This window comes from Mixophyes fleayi (assembly GCF_038048845.1).
Source record: "Mixophyes fleayi isolate aMixFle1 chromosome 2 unlocalized genomic scaffold, aMixFle1.hap1 SUPER_2_unloc_4, whole genome shotgun sequence".
Classification (NCBI taxonomy): domain Eukaryota; kingdom Metazoa; phylum Chordata; class Amphibia; order Anura; family Limnodynastidae; genus Mixophyes; species Mixophyes fleayi.
The window spans coordinates 22,098-44,194 of NW_027445881.1; positions in this window are offsets into that span (position 1 = coordinate 22,098).

Consider the following 22,097-nt stretch of genomic DNA (forward strand, 5'->3'; position numbering starts at 1 on the left):
ATGAATCATGAATTGAATCATGAATTGAATCATGAATCATGAATTGAATCATGAATCATGAATTGAATCATGAATCATGAATTAAATCAGGAATCATGAATTCAATAATGAATCATGAATTGAATCATGAATTGAATCATGAATCATGAATTGAATCCTGAATCATGAATTGAATCCTGAATCATGAATCATGAATCATGAATTGAATCATGAATAGAATCATGAATCATGAATTGAATCAAGAATTGAATCATGAATCATGAATTGAATCATGAATCATGAATCAGGAATCATGAATTGAATCATGAATCATGAATCAGGAATCAGGAATCATGAATTGAATCATGAAGCATGAATCATGATTCTCATAATGAATCATGAACCATGAATTGAATCATGAATCATGAATTGAATCATGAATTATGAATCATAAATTGAATCATGAATCATGAATTTAATCATGAAGCATGAATTAAATCATGAATAGAATCATGAATCATGAATTGAATCATGAATCATGAATCAGGAATCAGGAATCATGAATTGAATCATGAAGCATGAATCATGATTCTCATAATGAATCATGAACCATGAATTGAATCATGAATCATGAATTGAATCATGAATCATGAATCAGGAATCATGAATTAAATCATGAATCATGATTCTAATAATGAATCATGAATCATGAATTGAATCATGAATCATGAATCATGAATTGAATCATGAATCATGAATTGAATCATGAATCATGAATTGAATCATATATTGAATCATGAATTGAATCATGAATCATGAATTGAATCATGAATTGAATCATGAATCATGAATCATGAATTGAATCATGAATTGAATCTTGAAACATGAATCAAGAATCAAATCATGATTTGTTAATCATGAATCATGAATAAAATAATGATTCATGAATCATGAATCATGAATCGAATCATAAATCATGAATTAAATCATAAATCATTAATTATTAAATGAATCATGAATTGAATCATGAATCATGAATCGAATCATGATTCATGAATCATGAATCGAATCATAAATCATGATTCATGAATCTCGAATCATGATTCATGAATCATAAATCATGAATTGAATCATGAATCGAATCATGATTCATGAATCATGAATCATGAATTGAATCATGATTTATGAATCATGAATCAAGAATTGAATCATGATTCATGAATCATAAATCATGAATCGAATCATGATTCATGAATCATAATTCATGAATCGAATCATAAATCATGATTCATGAATCATCAATCATGAATCGAATCATGATTCATGAATCATGAATCATGAATCGAATCATAAATCATGAATTGAATCATAAATCATGAATCATTAAATGAATCATGAATTAAATCATGAATAATGAATTGAATCATGAATCATGAATTGAATAATGAATCATGAATTGAATCATGAGTCAAGAATTGAATCATGAATCATGAATCATGAGTTGAATCATGAATCATAAATCATGAATCGAATCATGATTCCTAAATCATGAATCATGAATCAAATCATGATTCATGAATCAGGAATCACGATTCATAAATCATAAATCATGAATCATAATTCATGTATCATGAATCAAATCATGATTCATGAATCATGATTCATAAATCATAAATCATAAATCATAATGCATGAATCATGAATCATGAATCGAATCATAAATCATGAATTTAATCATAAATCATGAATCATGAATCATGATTTGAATCATGAATCATAAATCATGAATTGAATCATGAATCATGATTTGAATCATGAATCATGAATTGAATCAGTAATCATGACTCATGAATCATGAATTGAATCATGAATCATGAATCATGAATCGAATAATGAATCATGAATCATGAATCATGAATTGAATAATGAATCATGAATTGAATCATGAATCATGAATTGAATCATGAATCATGAATTGAATCATGAATCATGAATTGAATCATGAATCATGAATTATTAATTGAATCATGAATCATGAATTGAATCATGAATCATAAATCATGAATTGAATCATGAATCATGAATCATGATTTGAATCATGAATCATGAATTGAATCAGTAATCATGACTCATGAATCATGAATTGAATCATGAAACATGAATCGAATAATGAATCATGAATCATGAATCATGAATCATGAATTGAATAATGAATCATGAATTGAATCATGAATTGAATCATGAATCATGAATTGAATCATGAATCATGAATTATTAATTGAATCATGAATCATGAATTGAATCATGAATCATGAATTGAACCATGAATCATGAGTTGAATCATGAATCATAAATCATGAATTGAATAATGAATCATGAATTGAATCATGAATTGAATCATGAATCATGAATTGAATCATGAATCATGAACTGAATCATGAATCAATAACCATGAATCAAATCTTGATTCATGAATTGAATCATGAATCGAATCATGAATCATGAATCATGAATCGAATCATGATTTATGAATCATGAATCATGAATTGAATCATGATTCATGAATCATGAATCATTTATCGAACCATGATTTATGAATCATGAATCATGAATCAAACCATGATTTATGAATCATAAATCATGAATCGAATCATAAATCATGAATTGAACCATAAATCATCAATCATGAAATGAATCATGAATTGAATCATGAGTCATGAATTGAATCATGATTCATGAATCATGAATCATTTATCGAACCATGATTTATGAATCATGAATCATGAATCAAACCATGATTTATGAATCATAAATCATGAATCGAATCATAAATCATGAATTGAATCATAAATCATCAATCATGAAATGAATCATGAATTGAATCATGAGTCATGAATTGAATCATGAATCATGAATCATGAATTGAATCATGAATCATGAATTGAATCATTAATTGAATCATGAATCATGAATCAAATCATGATTCATAAATCATAAATCATGAATCAAATCATGATTCATAAATCATAAATCATGAATCATGATTCATGAATCATGAATCATGAATGGAATCATGATTCATGAATCATGGATCATGAATCGAATCATAAATCATGATTTGATTTATAAATCATGAATCATGAAATGAATCATGAATTGAATCATGAGTCATGAATTGAATCATGAATCATGAATTGAATCATAATTCATGAATCATGAATCATGAATTGAATAAAGAATCATGAATTGAATCATGAATCATGAATCAGGAATCATGAATTGAATCATGAATCATGAATAATAAATCGAATAATGAATCATGAATCATGAATTGAATCATGAATCATGAATCATGAATTGAATCATGAATCATGAAGTGAATCATGAATCATGAATCATGAATTGAATCATGAATCATGAATTAAATCATAAATTCAATCATGAATCATAAATTCAATCATGAATTGAATCATGAATAATGAATTGAATCATGAATTGAATCATGAATCATGAATCAAATCTTAATTCATGAATTGAACCATGAATCAAATCATGAATCATTAATCATGAATCAAATCATGATTCATGAATCATGAATCGAATCATAAATCATGAATTGAATCATAAATCATGAATCATGAATTGAATCATGAATCATGAGTCATGAATTGAATCATGAATCATGAATCATGAATTGAATCATGAATCATGAATCATGAATTGAATCATGAATCATGAATTGAATCATGAATCATGAAATGAATCATAAATTGAATCATGAGTCATTAATTGAATCATGAATCATGAATCATGAATTGAATCATGAATTATGAAATGAATCATGAATTGAATCATGAGTCATGAATTGAATCATGAATCATGAATCATGAATTGAATCATGAATCATGAATTGAATCATGAATCATGAATCAGGAATCATGAATTGAAGCATGAATCATTTATTGAATCATGAATCATGAGTTGAATCATGAATCATGAATTGAATCATGAATCATGAATTGAAGCATGAATCATGAATTGAAGCATGAATCATGAATCATGAATCAAATCTTAATTCATGAATTGATTCATGAATTGAACCATGAATCGAATCATGATTCATGAATCATGAATCAAACCATGATTCATGAATCGAATCATAAATCATGAATCATGAAATGAATTATAAATTGAATCATGAGTCATGAATCATAATTCATAAATCATGAATCATGAATTGAATCATGAACCATGAATTGAATCATGAATTGAATCATGAATCATGAATCATTAATTGAATCATGAATCATGAATCATGAATCATGAATTGAATCATGAACCATGAATTGAATCATGAATCATGAATCATGAATTGAATCATGAATCATGAATCATTAATTGAATCATGAATCATGAATCATGAATCACGAATCATGAATTGAAGCATGAACCATGAATTGAATCATTAATTGAATCATGAATAATGAATCATGAATCATGAATAATGAATAATGAATTGAATCATGAACCATGAATTGAATCATGAATCATGAATCAGGAATCAGGAATCATGAATTCAATCATGAATCAGGAATCAGGAATCAGGAATCATGAATTAAATCATGAATCATGAATTGAATCATGAATCATGAATTGAATCATAATTTGAATCATGAATCATGAATTGAATCCTGAATCATGAATCATGAATCAGGAATCATGAATTGAATCATGAATCATGAATTGAATCATGAATCATGAATTGAATCATGAATCAATAACCATGAATCAAATCTTGATTCATGAATTGAATCATGAATCGAATCATGAATCATGAATCATGAATCGAATCATGATTTATGAATCATGAATCATGAATTGAATCATGATTCATTAATCATGAATCATTTATCGACCCATGAATCATGACTTGAATCATGAATCATGAATTGAATCATGAATCATAAATCATGATATGAATAATGAATCATGAATTGAATCATGAATTGAATCATGAATCATGAATTGAATCATGAATCATTAATCATGAATCAAATCTTGATTCATGAATTGAATCATGAATTGAATCATGAATCGAATCATGAATCATGAATCATGAATCGAATCATGATTTATGAATCATGAATCATGAATTGAATCATGATTCATGAATCATGAATCATTTATCAACCCACGATTTATGAATCATGAATCGAACCATGATTTATGAATCATGAATCGAATCATAAATCATGAATTGAATCATAAATCATCAATCATGAAATGAATCATGAATTGAATCATGAGTCATGAATTGAATCATGAATCATGAATCATGAATTAAATCATGAATCATGAATCATAAATTGAATCATGAATCTTGAATCATGAATCATGAATTGAATCATGAATCATGAATCATGAATTGAATCATGAATCATGAATCATGAATTGAATCATGAATCATGAATTGAATCATTAATTGAATCATGAATCATGAATCAAACCATGATTTATGAATCATAAATCATGAATCGAATCATAAATCATGAATTGAATCATAAATCATCAATCATGAAATGAATCATGAATTGAATCATGAGTCATGAATTGAATCATGAATCATGAATTAAATCATGAATCATGAATCATGAATTGAATCATGAATCTTGAATCATGAATTGAATCATGAATCATGAATCATGAATTGAATCATGAATCATGAATTGAATCATTAATTGAATCATGAATCATGAATCAAATCATGATTCATAAATCATAAATCATGAATCAAATCATGATTCATAAATCATAAATCATGAATCATGATTCATGAATCATGAATCATGAATCGAATCATAATTCATGAATCATGAATCATGAATCGAATCATAAATCATGATTTGATTTATAAATCATGAATCATGAAATGAATCATGAATTGAATCATGAGTCATGAATTGAATCATGAATCATGAATCATGAATTGAATCATGAATCATGAATCATGAATTGAATCATGAATCATGAATTGAATCATGAATTATGAAATGAATCATGAATTGAATCATGAGTTGAATCATGAATCATGAATCAGGAATCATGAATCAGGAATCATGAATTGAAGCATGAATCATGAATTGAATCATGAATCATGAATTGAATCATGAATCATGAATTAGGAATCATGAATTGAATCATGAATCATGAATTGAATCATGAATCATGAATTGAATCATGAATCATGAATCAAATCTTAATTCATGAATTGATTCATGAATTGAACCATGAATCGAATCATGAATCATGAATCATGAATCAAATCATGATTCATGAATCGAATCATAAATCATGAATCATGAAATGAATCATGAATTGAATCATGAAATGAATCATGAATTGAATCATGAATCATGAATCATGATTCATAAATCATGAATCATGAATTGAATCATGAACCATGAATTGAATCATGAATCATGAATCATTAATTGAATCATGAATCATGAATCATGAATCATGAATTGAATCATGAACCATGAATTGAATCATGAATCATGAATCATGAATTGAATCATGAATCTTGAATCATTAATTGAATCATGAATCATGAATCATGAATCATGAATTGAACCATGAACCATGAATTGAATCATGAATCATGAATCAGGAATCAGGAATCAGGAATTGAATCATGAAGCATGAATTGAATCATGAAGCATGAATTGAATCATGAATTGAATCATGAATCATGAATTAAATCATGAATCATGAATTGAATCATGAATCATGAACTATGAATTAAATCATGAATCATGAATTGAATCATGAATCATGAATTGAATCATAATTTGAATCATGAATCATGAATTGAATCCTGAATCATGAATCATGAATCAGGAATCATGAATTGAATCATGAATCATGAATCGAATCATGAATCATGAATTGAATCATGAATCATGAATTGAATCATGAATCATGAATCATGAATCATGATTTGAATCATGAATCATAAATCATGAATTGAATCATGAATCATGAATCATGATTTGAATCATGAATCATGAATCATGAATTGAATCAGTAATCATGACTCATGAATCATGAATTGAATCATGAATCATGAATCATGAATCAAATAATGAATCATGAATCATGAATCATGACTTGAATCATGAATCATGAATTGAATCATGAATCATGAATTATTAATTGAATCATGAATCATGAATTGAATCATGAATCATGAATTTAATCATGAATCATAAATCATGAATTGAATAATGAATCATGAATTGAATCATGAATTGAATCATGAATCATGAATTGAATCATGAATCATTAATCATGAATCAAATCTTGATTCATGAATTGAATCATGAATTGAATCATGAATCGAATCATGAATCATGAATTGAATCATGATTTATGAATCATGAATCATGAATTGAATCATGATTCATGAATCATGAATCATTTATCAACCCATGATTTATGAATCATGAATCATGAATCGAACCATGATTTATGAATCATGAATTGAATCATAAATCATGAATTGAATCATAAATCATCAATCATGAAATGAATCATGAATTGAATCATGAGTCATGAATTGAATCATGAATCATGAATCATGAATCATGAATCATAAATTGAATCATGAATCTTGAATCATGAATCATGAATTGAATCATGAATCATGAATCATGAATCATGAATTGAATCATTAATTGAATCATGAATCATGAATCAAATCATGATTCATAAATCATAAATCATGAATCAAATCATGATTCATAAATCATAAATCATGATTCATGAATCGAATCATAAATCATAATTTGATTTATAAATCATGAATCATGAAATGAATCATGAATTGAATCATGAGTCATGAATTGAATCATGAATCATGAATCATGAATTGAATCATGAATTATGAATCATGAATTGAATCATGAATCATGAATCATGAATTGAATAAAGAATTATGAATTAAATCATGAATCATGAATCATGAATCAGGAATCATATATTGAATCATGAATCATGAATAATAAATCGAATAATGAATCATGAATCATGAATTGAATCATGAATCATGAATTGAATCATGAATCATGAATTGAATCATGAATCATTAATCATGAATCAAATCTTGATTCATGAATTGAATCATGAATTGAATCATGAATCGAATCATGAATCATGAATCGAATCATGATTTATGAATCATGAATCATGAATCGAATCATGATTTATGAATCATGAATCATGAATTGAATCATGATTCATTAATCATGAATCATTTATCGACCCATGATTTATGAATCATGAATCATAAATCGAACCATGATTTATGAATCATGAATCATGAATCGAATCATAAATCATGAATTGAATCATAAATCATCAATCATGAAATGAATCATGAATCTTGAATCATGAGTCATGAATTGAATCATGAATCATGAATCATGAATTAAATCATGAATCATGAATCATAAATTGAATCATGAATCTTGAATCATGAATCATGAATTGAATCATGAATCATGAATTGAATCATGAATCATGAATTGAATCATTAATTGAATCATGAATCATGAATCAAATCATGATTTATAAATCATAAATCATGAATCAAATCATTATTCATAAATCATAAATCATGAATCATGATTCATGAATCGAATCATAAATCATGATTTGATTTATAAATCATGAATCATGAAATGAATCATGAATTGAATCATGAGTCATGAATTGAATCATGAATCATGAATCATGAATTGAATCATAATTCATGAATCATGAATCATGAATTGAATCATGAATTATGAATCATGAATTGAATCATGAGTCATGAATTGAATCATGAATCATGAATCATGAATTGAATAAAGAATCATGAATTGAATCATGAATTGAATCATGAATCATGAATTGAATCATGAATCATGAAACATGAATTAAATCATGAATCATGAATTGAATCATGAATCATGAATTGAATCATGAATCATAAATTGAATCATAAATTGAATCATAAATCATAAATTCAATCATGAATTGAATCATGAATCATGAATTGAATCATGAATTGAAACATGAATCATGAATTGAATCATGAATCATGAATCATGAATCAAATCTTGATTCATGAATTGAATCATGAATTGAATCATGAATCGAATCATGAATCATGAATCGAACCTTAATTTATGAATCATGAATCATGAATCGAACCATGATTTATGAATCATGAATCATGAATCGAATCATAAATCATAAATTGAATCATGAATCGAATCATGAATCATGAATCATTAATCGAATCATGATTTATGAATCATGAATTATGTATCGAACCATGATTTATGAATCATGAATCATGAATCAAATTATAAATCATGAATTGAATCATAAATCATGAATAATGAAATGAATCATGAATTCAATCATGAGTCATGAATTGAATCATGAATCATGAATCATGAATTGAATCATGAATTGAATCATGAATCATGAATCATGAATTCAATCATGAATCTTGAATCATGAATTGAATCATGAATCTTGAATTGAATCATGAATCATGAATCATAAATTGAATCATGAATCATGAATTGAATCATAAATTGAATCATGAATCATAAATTCAATCACGAATTGAATCATGAATCATGAATTGAAACATTGAATTGAATTATGAATTGAATCATGAATCATGAATTGAATCATGAATCATGAATCATGAATCAAATCTTGATTCATGAATTGAATCATGAATTGAATCATGAATTGAATCATGATTCATGAATCATGAATCAAACCTTGATTTATGAATCATGAATCGAACCATGATTTATGAATCATTAATAATGAATCAAATCATAAATCAGAAATTGAATCATGAATCGAATCATGAATCATGAATCGAATCATGATTTATGAATCATGAATCATGAATTGAATCATGAATCATGGATCATGAATTGAATGATGAATTAAAACATGAATCATGATTTGAATCATGAATCATGAATTGAATCATATATTGAATCATGAATTGAATCATGAATCATGAATTGAATCATGAATCATGAATTGAATCATGAATTAAAACATGAATCATGATTTGAATCATGAATCATGAATTGAATCATATATTGAATCATGAATTGAATCATGAATCATGAATAGAATCATGAATCATGAATTGAATCATGAATTGAATCATGAATCATGAATTGAATCATGAATTGAATCATGAATCATGAATTGAATCATGAATCATGAATTGAATCATGAATCATGAGTCATGAATCGAATCATGATTCATGAATCATGAATCATTAATCTAATCATGATTAATGAATCATGAATCATGAATCAAATCATGAATTATTAATCATGAATCATGAATCAAATCATGATTCATGAATTATGAATCATAAATCGAATCATAAATCATGAATTAAATCATAAATCATTAATTATTAAATGCATCATGAATTGAATCATGAATCGAATCATGATTCATGAATCATGAATCGAATCATAAATCATGATTCATGAATCATGAATCATGAATCGAATCATGATTCATGAATCATAAATCATGAATTGAATCATGAATCGAATCATGATTCATGAATCATGAATTGAATCATGATTTATGAATCAGGAATCAAGAATTGAATCATGATTCATGAATCATGAATCATGAATTAAATCATGATTCATGAATCATGAATCATGAATCGAATCATAAATCATGATTCATGACTCATGAATCATGAATCGAATCATGATTCATGAATCATGAATCGAATCATAAATCATGAATCGAATCATGATTCATGAATCATGAATCGAATCATAAATCATGAATTGAATCATAAATCATAAATCATTAAATGAATCATGAATTGAATCATGAATCATGAATTGAATCATGAATCATGAATTGAATCATGAGTCATGAATCGAATCATGATTCCTAAATCATGAATCATGAATCAAATCATGATTCATTATTCAGGAATCATGATTCATAAATCATAAATCATGAATCATAATTCATGTATCATGAATCAAATCATGATTCATGAATCATGAATCATGATTCATAAATAATAAATCATAAATCATAATTCATGAATCATGAATCATTAATCGAATCATGATTTATGAATCATGAATTATGTATCGAACCATGATTTATGAATCATGAATCATGAATCAAATTATAAATCATGAATTGAATCATAAATCATGAATAATGAAATGAATCATGAATTCAATCATGAGTCATGAATTGAATCATGAATCATGAATCATGAATTGAATCATGAATTGAATCATGAATCATGAATCATGAATTCAATCATGAATCTTGAATCATGAATTGAATCATGAATCTTGAATTGAATCATGAATCATGAATCATAAATTGAATCATGAATCATGAATTGAATCATAAATTGAATCATGAATCATAAATTCAATCACGAATTGAATCATGAATCATGAATTGAAACATTGAATTGAATTATGAATTGAATCATGAATCATGAATTGAATCATGAATCATGAATCATGAATCAAATCTTGATTCATGAATTGAATCATGAATTGAATCATGAATTGAATCATGATTCATGAATCATGAATCAAACCTTGATTTATGAATCATGAATCATGAATCGAACCATGATTTATGAATCATTAATAATGAATCAAATCATAAATCAGAAATTGAATCATGAATCGAATCATGAATCATGAATCGAATCATGATTTATGAATCATGAATCATGAATTGAATCATGAATCATGGATCATGAATTGAATGATGAATTAAAACATGAATCATGATTTGAATCATGAATCATGAATTGAATCATATATTGAATCATGAATTGAATCATGAATCATGAATTGAATCATGAATCATGAATTGAATCATGAATTAAAACATGAATCATGATTTGAATCATGAATCATGAATTGAATCATATATTGAATCATGAATTGAATCATGAATCATGAATAGAATCATGAATCATGAATTGAATCATGAATTGAATCATGAATCATGAATCATGAATTGAATCATGAATTGAATCATGAATCATGAATTGAATCATGAATCATGAATTGAATCATGAATCATGAGTCATGAATCGAATCATGATTCATGAATCATGAATCATTAATCTAATCATGATTCATGAATCATGAATCATGAATCAAATCATGAATTATTAATCATGAATCATGAATCAAATCATGATTCATGAATTATGAATCATGAATCGAATCATAAATCATGAATTAAATCATAAATCATTAATTATTAAATGCATCATGAATTGAATCATGAATCGAATCATGATTCATGAATCATGAATCGAATCATAAATCATGATTCATGAATCATGAATCATGAATCGAATCATGATTCATGAATCATAAATCATGAATTGAATCATGAATCGAATCATGATTCATGAATCATGAATCATGAATTGAATCATGATTTATGAATCAGGAATCAAGAATTGAATCATGATTCATGAATCATGAATCATGAATTAAATCATGATTCATGAATCATGAATCATGAATCGAATCATAAATCATGATTCATGACTCATGAATCGAATCATGATTCATGAATCATGAATCGAATCATAAATCATGAATCGAATCATGATTCATGAATCGTGAATCGAATCATAAATCATGAATTGAATCATAAATCATAAATCATTAAATGAATCATGAATTGAATCATGAATCATGAATTGAATCATGAATCATGAATTGAATCATGAGTCATGAATCGAATCATGATTCCTAAATCATGAATCATGAATCAAATCATGATTCATTATTCAGGAATCATGATTCATAAATCATAAATCATGAATCATAATTCATGTATCATGAATCAAATCATGATTCATGAATCATGAATCATGATTCATAAATAATAAATCATAAATCATAATTCATGAATCATAAATCATGAATCGAATCATAAATCATGAATTGAATTATAAATCATGAATCATGAATTGAATCATGAAACATGATTTGAATCATGAATCATGAATCATGAATTGAATCAGAAATCATGCCTCATTAATCATGAATTGAATCATGAATCATGAATCATGATTCGAATAATGAATCATGAATCATGAGTCATGAATTGAATCATGAATCATGAATCATCAATTGAATCATGAATCATGAATCATGAATTAAATCATGAATCATGAATCATGAGTCATGAATTGAATCATGAATCATGAATCATCAATTGAATCATGAATCATGAATCATGAATTAAATCATGAATCATGAATCATGAATTGAATTTTGAATCATGAATCATGAATTGAATCATGAATCATGAATTGAATCATGAATCATGAATCAGGAATCATGAATTGAATCATGAATCATGAATCGAATAATGAATCATGAATCATGAATTGAATCATGAATTATGAATTGAATCATGAATCATGAATTAAATCATGAATCATGAATTGAATCATGAATCATGAATCATGAATTGAATCATGAATCATGAATTGAATCATGAATTGAATCATGAATCATGAATTGAATCATGAATCATGAATTAAATCATAAATTGAATCATGAATCATAAATTCAATCACGAATTGAATCATGAATCATGAATTGAAACATTGAATTGAATTATGAATTGAATCATGAATCATGAATTGAATCATGAATCATAAATTCAATCACGAATTGAATCATGAATCATGAATTGAATCATGAATCAAATCTTGATTCATGAATTGAATCATGAATTGAATCATGAATTGAATCATGATTCATAAATCATGAATCGAACCTTGATTTATGAATCATGAATCATGAATCGAACCATGATTTATGAATCATTAATAATGAATCAAATCATAAATCAGAAATTGAATCATGAATCGAATCATGAATCATGAATCGAACCATGATTTATGAATCATGAATCATGAATCGAACCATGATTTATGAATCATGAATAGAATTATAAATCATGAATTGAATCATAAATCATGAATTGAATCATAAATCATGAATCATGAATTGAATCATGAGTCATGAATTGAATCATGAATCATGAATCATGAATTGAATCATGAATCATGAATCATGAATTGAATCATGAATAATGAATTGAATCATGGATCAGGAATTGAATCATGAATCATGAATTGAATCATGAATCATGAATCATGAATCATGAATCATGAATAATGAATTGAATCATGAATCATGAATTGAATCATGAATCATGAATTGAATCATGAATCATGAATCAGGAATCATGAATTGAATCATGATCATGAATCATGAATTGAATCATGAATCATGAATTGAATCATGAATCATGAATTAAATCATGAATCATGAATCATAAATTGAATCATGAATCATAAATTCAATCATGAATTGAATCATGAATCATGAATTGAATCATGAATTGAATCATGAATCGACTCATGAATCATGAATCAAATCATGATTCATGAATCATGAATCATTAATCATGATTTATAAATCATAAATCATGAATCATGATTCATGAATCATGAATCATGAATCATGATACATAAATCATAAATCATGAATCATGATTCATGAATCATGAATCATGAATCATGATTCATAAATCATAAATCATGAATCATGATTCATGAATCATGATTAATGAATTGAATCATGAATTGAATCATGAATCATGAATCATGAATTGAATCATGAATCATGAATCATGAATCAAATCTTGATTCATGAATTGAATCATGAATTTAATCATGAATCGAATCATGATTCATAAATCATAAATCATGATTCATAAATCATAAATCATGATTAATAAATCATAAATCATGAATCATGAATTGAATCATGAATCATGAATCATGAATTGAATCATGAATCATGAATCATGAATTGAATCATGAATCATAAATCATGAATTGAATCATAAATCATGAATCATGAATTGAATCATGAATCATGAATCATGAATTGAATCATGAATCATTAATCATGAATTGAATCATGAATCATGAATTGAATCATGAATCAGGAATCAGGAATCAGAAATCACGAATTGAATCATGAATCATGAATCATGAATCGAACAATGAATCATGAATTATGAATTGAATCATGAATTATGAATTGAATCATGAATCATGAATTAAATCATGAATCATGAATTAAATCATGAATCATGAATCATGAATTGAATCATGAATCATGAAACATGAATTGAATCATGAATCATTAATTGAATCATAAATTGAATCATAAATCATAAATTCAATCATGAATTGAATCATGAATCATGAATTGAATCATGAATTGAATCATGAATTGAAACATGAATCATGAATTGAATCATGAATCATGAATCATGAATTATGAATCAAATCTTGATTCATGAATTGAATCATGAATTGAATCATGAATCGAATCATGAATCATGAATCTAATCATGATTTATGAATCATGAATCATGAATTGAATCATGATTCATGAATCATGAATCATGAATCGAACCATGATTTATGAATCATGAATCATGAATCGAATCATAAATCATAAATTGAATCATGAATCGAATCATGAATCATGAATCATTAATCGAATCATGATTTATGAATCATGAATCATGAATCGAATCATAAATCATAAATTGAATCATGAATCGAATCATGAATCATGAATCGAATCATGAATCATGAATCATTAATCGAATCATGATTTATGAATCATGAATTATGAATCGAACCATGATTTATGAATCATAAATCATGAATCGAATTATAAATCATGAATTGAATCATAAATCATGAATCATGAAATGAATCATGAATTCAATCATGAGTCATGAATTGAATCATGAATCATGAATCATGAATTGAATCATGAATTGAATCATGAATCATGAATCATGAATTGAATCATGAATCTTGAATCATGAATCAGGAATCAGAAATTGATTCATGAATCATGAATCGAATAATGAATCATGAATTATGATTTGAATCATTAATTGAATCATATATTAAATCATGAATCATAAATTGAATCATGAATCATGAACTGAATTATGAATCATGAATCATGAATTGAATCATGAATCATGAATTGAATCATGAATCATGAATTGAATCATGAATTGAATTATGAATCATAAATTGAATCATGAATTGAATCATGAATCATGAATTAAATCATGAATCATGAGTCAGGAAATGAATCATGAATCATGAATCAAATCTTGATTCATGAATCGAATCATGATTCATGAATCATGATTAATGAATCGAATCATGATTCATGAATCATGAATCATGAATCGAATCATAAATCATGAATTGAATCATAAATCATGAATCATTAAATGAATCATGAATTAAAACATGAATCATGAATTGAATCATGAATCATGAATTTATTCATGATTCATGAATTCAATCATGAGTCATGAATTGAATCATGAATCATGAATTGAATCATGAATCACGAATTTATTCATGATTCATGAATTCAATCATGAGTCATGAATTGAATCATGAATCATAAATTGAATCATGAATTGAATCATGAATCATGAATTGAATCATGAATTGAATCATGAATCATGAATTGAATCATGAATCATGAATTGAATCATGAATTAAATTATGAATCATGAATTGAATCATGAATTAAATTATGAATCATGAATCATGAGTCATGAATTGAATCATGAATCATGAATCATGAATTGAATCATGAATCATGAATTGAATCATGAATTGAATCATGAATCATGAATTGAATCATGATTCATGAATCATGAATCGAACCATGATTTATGAATCATGAATCATGAATCGAACCATGATTTATGAATCATGAATCGAATAATAAATCATGAATTGAATCATAAATCATAAATCATGAAATGAATCATGAATTGAATCATGAGTCATGAATTGAATCATGAATCATGAATCATGAATTGAATCATGAATCATTAATCATGAATTGAATCATGAATCATGAATTGAATCATGAATCAGGAATCAGGAATCAGAAATCATGAATTGAATCATGAATCATGAATCGAACAATGAATCATGAATTATGAATTGAATCATGAATTATGAATTGAATCATGAATCATGAATTAAATCATCAATCATGAATTGAATCATGAATCATGAATTGAATCATGAATCATGAATTGAATCATGAATCATAAATTGAATCATAAATTGAATCATAAATCATAAATTCAATCATGAATTGAATCATGAATCATGAATTGAATCATGAATTGAATCATGAATTGAAACATGAATCATGAATTGAATCATGAATCATGAATCATGAATCAAATCTTGATTCATGAATTGAATCATGAATTGAATCATGAATCGAATCATGAATCATGAATCGAATCATGATTTATGAATCATGAATCATGAATTGAATCATGATTCATGAATCATGAATCATGAATCGAACCATGATTTATGAATCATGAATCATGAATCGAATCATAAATCATAAATTGAATCATGAATCGAATCATGAATCATTAATCGAATCATGATTTATGAATCATGAATCGAATCATAAATCATAAATTGAATCATGAATCGAATCATGAATCATGAATCATTAATCGAATCATGATTTATGAATCATGAATTATGAATCGAACCATGATTTATGAATCATAAATCATGAATCGAATTATAAATCATGAATTGAATCATAAATCATGAATCATGAAATGAATCATGAATTGAATCATGAGTAATGAATTGAATCATGAATCATGAATCATGAATTGAATCATGAATCATGAATCATGAATCGAATCATGAATCTTGAATCATGAATCAGGAATCAGAAATTGATTCATGAATCATGAATCGAATAATGAATCAAGAATCATGAATTGAATCATGAATCATGAATTGAATCATGAATCTTGAATCATGAATCAGGAATCAGAAATTGAATTATGAATCATGAATTTAATCATGAATCATGAATTATGATTTGAATCATTAATTGAATCATATATTGAATCATGAATCATAAATTGAATCATGAATCATGAAGTGAATTATGAATCATGAATCATGAATTGAATCATGAATCATGAATTGAATCATGAATCATGAATTGAATCATGATTCATGAATCATGAATCGAACCATGATTTATGAATCATGAATCGAATAATAAATCATGAATTGAATCATAAATCATAAATCATGAAATGAATCATGAATTGAATCATGAGTCATGAATTGAATCATGAATCATGAATCATGAATTGAATAATGAATCATGAATCATGAATTGAATCATGAATCATGAATCATGAATTGAATCATGAATTGAATCATGAATCATGAATTGAATCATGAATTCAATCATAAATCATGAATTCAATCATGAATTGAATCATGATTCATGAATCATGAATCGAATCATGATTTATGAATCATGAATCATGAATCAAATCATGATTCATGAATCATGAATCATGATTCATAAATAATAAATCATGAATCATGATTCATGAATCATGAATCGAATCATGATTTATGAATCATAAATCATGAATCAAATTATGATTCATGAATCATGAATCGAAACATAAATCATGAATTGAATCATAAATCATGAATCATGAAATGAATCATGAATTGAATCATGAGTCATGAATTGAATCATGAATCATGAATTATCAATTGAATCATGAATCATGAATTAAATAATGAATCATGAATCATGAATCATGAATTGAATCATGAATCATGAATCATGAATTGAATCATGAATCTTGAATCATGAATCAGGAATCAGAAATTGATTCATGAATCATGAATCGAATAATGAATCATGAATCATGAATTGAATCATGAATCATGAATCATGAATTGAATCATGAATCTTGAATCATGAATCAGGAATCAGAAATTGAATTATGAATCATGAATTTAATCATGAATCATGAATTATGATTTGAATCATTAATTGAATCATATATTGAATCATGAATCATAAATTGAATCATGAATCATGAACTGAATTATGAATCATGAATTGAATCATGAATCATGAATTGAATAATAAATCATGAATTGAATCATGAATTGAATTATGAATCATAAATTGAATCATGAATTGAATCATGAATCATGAATCATGAATTAAATCATGAATCATGAGTCAGGAAATAAATCATGAATCATGAATCAAATCTTGATTCATGAATTGAATCATGATTCATTAATCATGAATCATGAATCGAATCATGATTCATGAATCATGATTAATGAATCGAATCATGATTCATGAATCATGAATCATGAATCGAATCATAAATCATGAATTGAATCATAAATCATGAATCATTAAATGAATCATGAATTAAAACATGAATCATGAATTGAATCATGAATCATGAATTTATTCATGATTCATGAATTCAATCATGAGTCATGAATTGAATCATGAATCATGAATTGAATCATGAATCATGAATTTATTCATGATTCATGAATTCAATCATGAGTCATGAATTGAATCATGAATCATAAATTGAATCATGAATCATGAATCATGAATAGAATCATGATTCATGAATCAATAATCGAATCATGATTCATGAATCATGAATTGAATCATGAATCATGAATTGAATCATGAATTGAATCATGAATTGAATCATGAATCATGAATTGAATCATGAATTAAATTATGAATCATGAATTGAATCATGAATTAAATTATGAATCATGAATCATGAGTCATGAATTGAATCATGAATCATGAATCATGAATTGAATCATGAATTGAATCATGAATTGAATCATGAATCATGAATTGAATCATGATTCATGAATCATGAATCGAACCATGATTTATGAATCATGAATCGAATAATAAATCATGAATTGAATCATAAATCATAAATCATGAAATGAATCATGAATTGAATCATGAGTCATGAATTGAATCATGAATCATGAATCATGAATTGAATCATGAATCATTAATCATGAATTGAATCATGAATCATGAATTGAATCATGAATCAGGAATCAGGAATCAGAAATCATGAATTGAATCATGAATCATGAATCATGAATCGAACAATGAATCATGAATTATGAATTGAATCATGAATTATGAATTGAATCATAAATCATGAATTAAATCATGAATCATGAATTGAATCATGAATCATGAATTGAATCATGAATCATGAATTGAATCATGAATTGAATCATGAATCATGAATCATGAATTGAATCATGAATCATTAATTGAATCATGAATCATGAATTGAATCATGAATCATAAATTGAATCATAAATTGAATCATAAATCATAAATTCAATCATGAATTGAATCATCAATCATGAATTGAATCATGAATTGAATCATGAATTGAAACATGAATCATGAATTGAATCATGAATCATGAATCATGAATCAAATCTTGATTCATGAATTGAATCATGAATTGAATCATGAATCGAATCATGATTTATGAATCATGAATCATGAATTGAATCATGATTCATGAATCATGAATCATGAATCGAACCATGATTTATGAATCATGAATCATGAATCGAATCATAAATCATAAATTGAATCATGAATCGAATCATGAATCATTAATCGAATCATGATTTATGAATCATGAATCGAATCATAAATCATAAATTGAATCATGAATCGAATCATGAATCATGAATCATTAATCGAATCATGATTTATGAATCATGAATTATGAATCGAACCATGATTTATGAATCATAAATCATGAATCGAATTATAAATCATGAATTGAATCATAAATCATGAATCATGAAATGAATCATGAATTCAATCATGAGTAATGAATTGAATCATGAATCATGAATCATGAATTGAATCATGAATTGAATCATGAATCATGAATCATGAATCGAATCATGAATCTTGAATCATGAATCAGGAATCAGAAATTGATTCAAGAATCATGAATCGAATAATGAATCATGAATCATGAATTGAATCATGAATCAGGAATCAGGAATCAGAAATCATGAATTGAATCATGAATCATGAATCATGAATCGAACAATGAATCATGAATTATGAATTGAATCATGAATTATGAATTGAATCATGAATCATGAATTAAATCATGAATCATGAATTGAATCATGAATCATGAATTGAATCATGAATCATGAATTGAATCATGAATCATTAATTGAATCATGAATCATGAATTGAATCATGAATCATAAATTGAATCATAAATTGAATCATAAATCATAAATTCAATCATGAATTGAATCATGAATCATGAATTGAATCATGAATTATATCATGAATTGAAACATGAATCATGAATTGAATCATGAATCATGAATCATGAATCAAATCTTGATTCATGAATTGAATCATGAATTGAATCATGAATCGAATCATGAATCATGAATCGAATCATGATTTATGAATCATGAATCATGAATTGAATCATGATTCATGAATCATGAATCATGAATCGAACCATGATTTATGAATCATGAATCATGAATCGAATCATAAATCATAAATTGAATCATGAATCGAATCATGAATCATTAATCGAATCATGATTTATGAATCATGAATCGAATCATAAATCATAAATTGAATCATGAATCGAATCATGAATCATGAATCATTAATCGAATCATGATTTATGAATCATGAATTATGAATCGAACCATGATTTATGAATCATAAATCATGAATCGAATTATAAATCATGAATTGAATCATAAATCATGAATCATGAAATGAATCATGAATTCAATCATGAGTAATAAATTGAATCATGAATCATGAATCATGAATTGAATCATGAATTGAATCATGAATCATGAATCATGAATCGAATCAAGAATCTTGAATCATGAATCAGGAATCAGAAATTGATTCATGAATCATGAATCGAATAATGAATCATGAATCATGAATTGAATCAT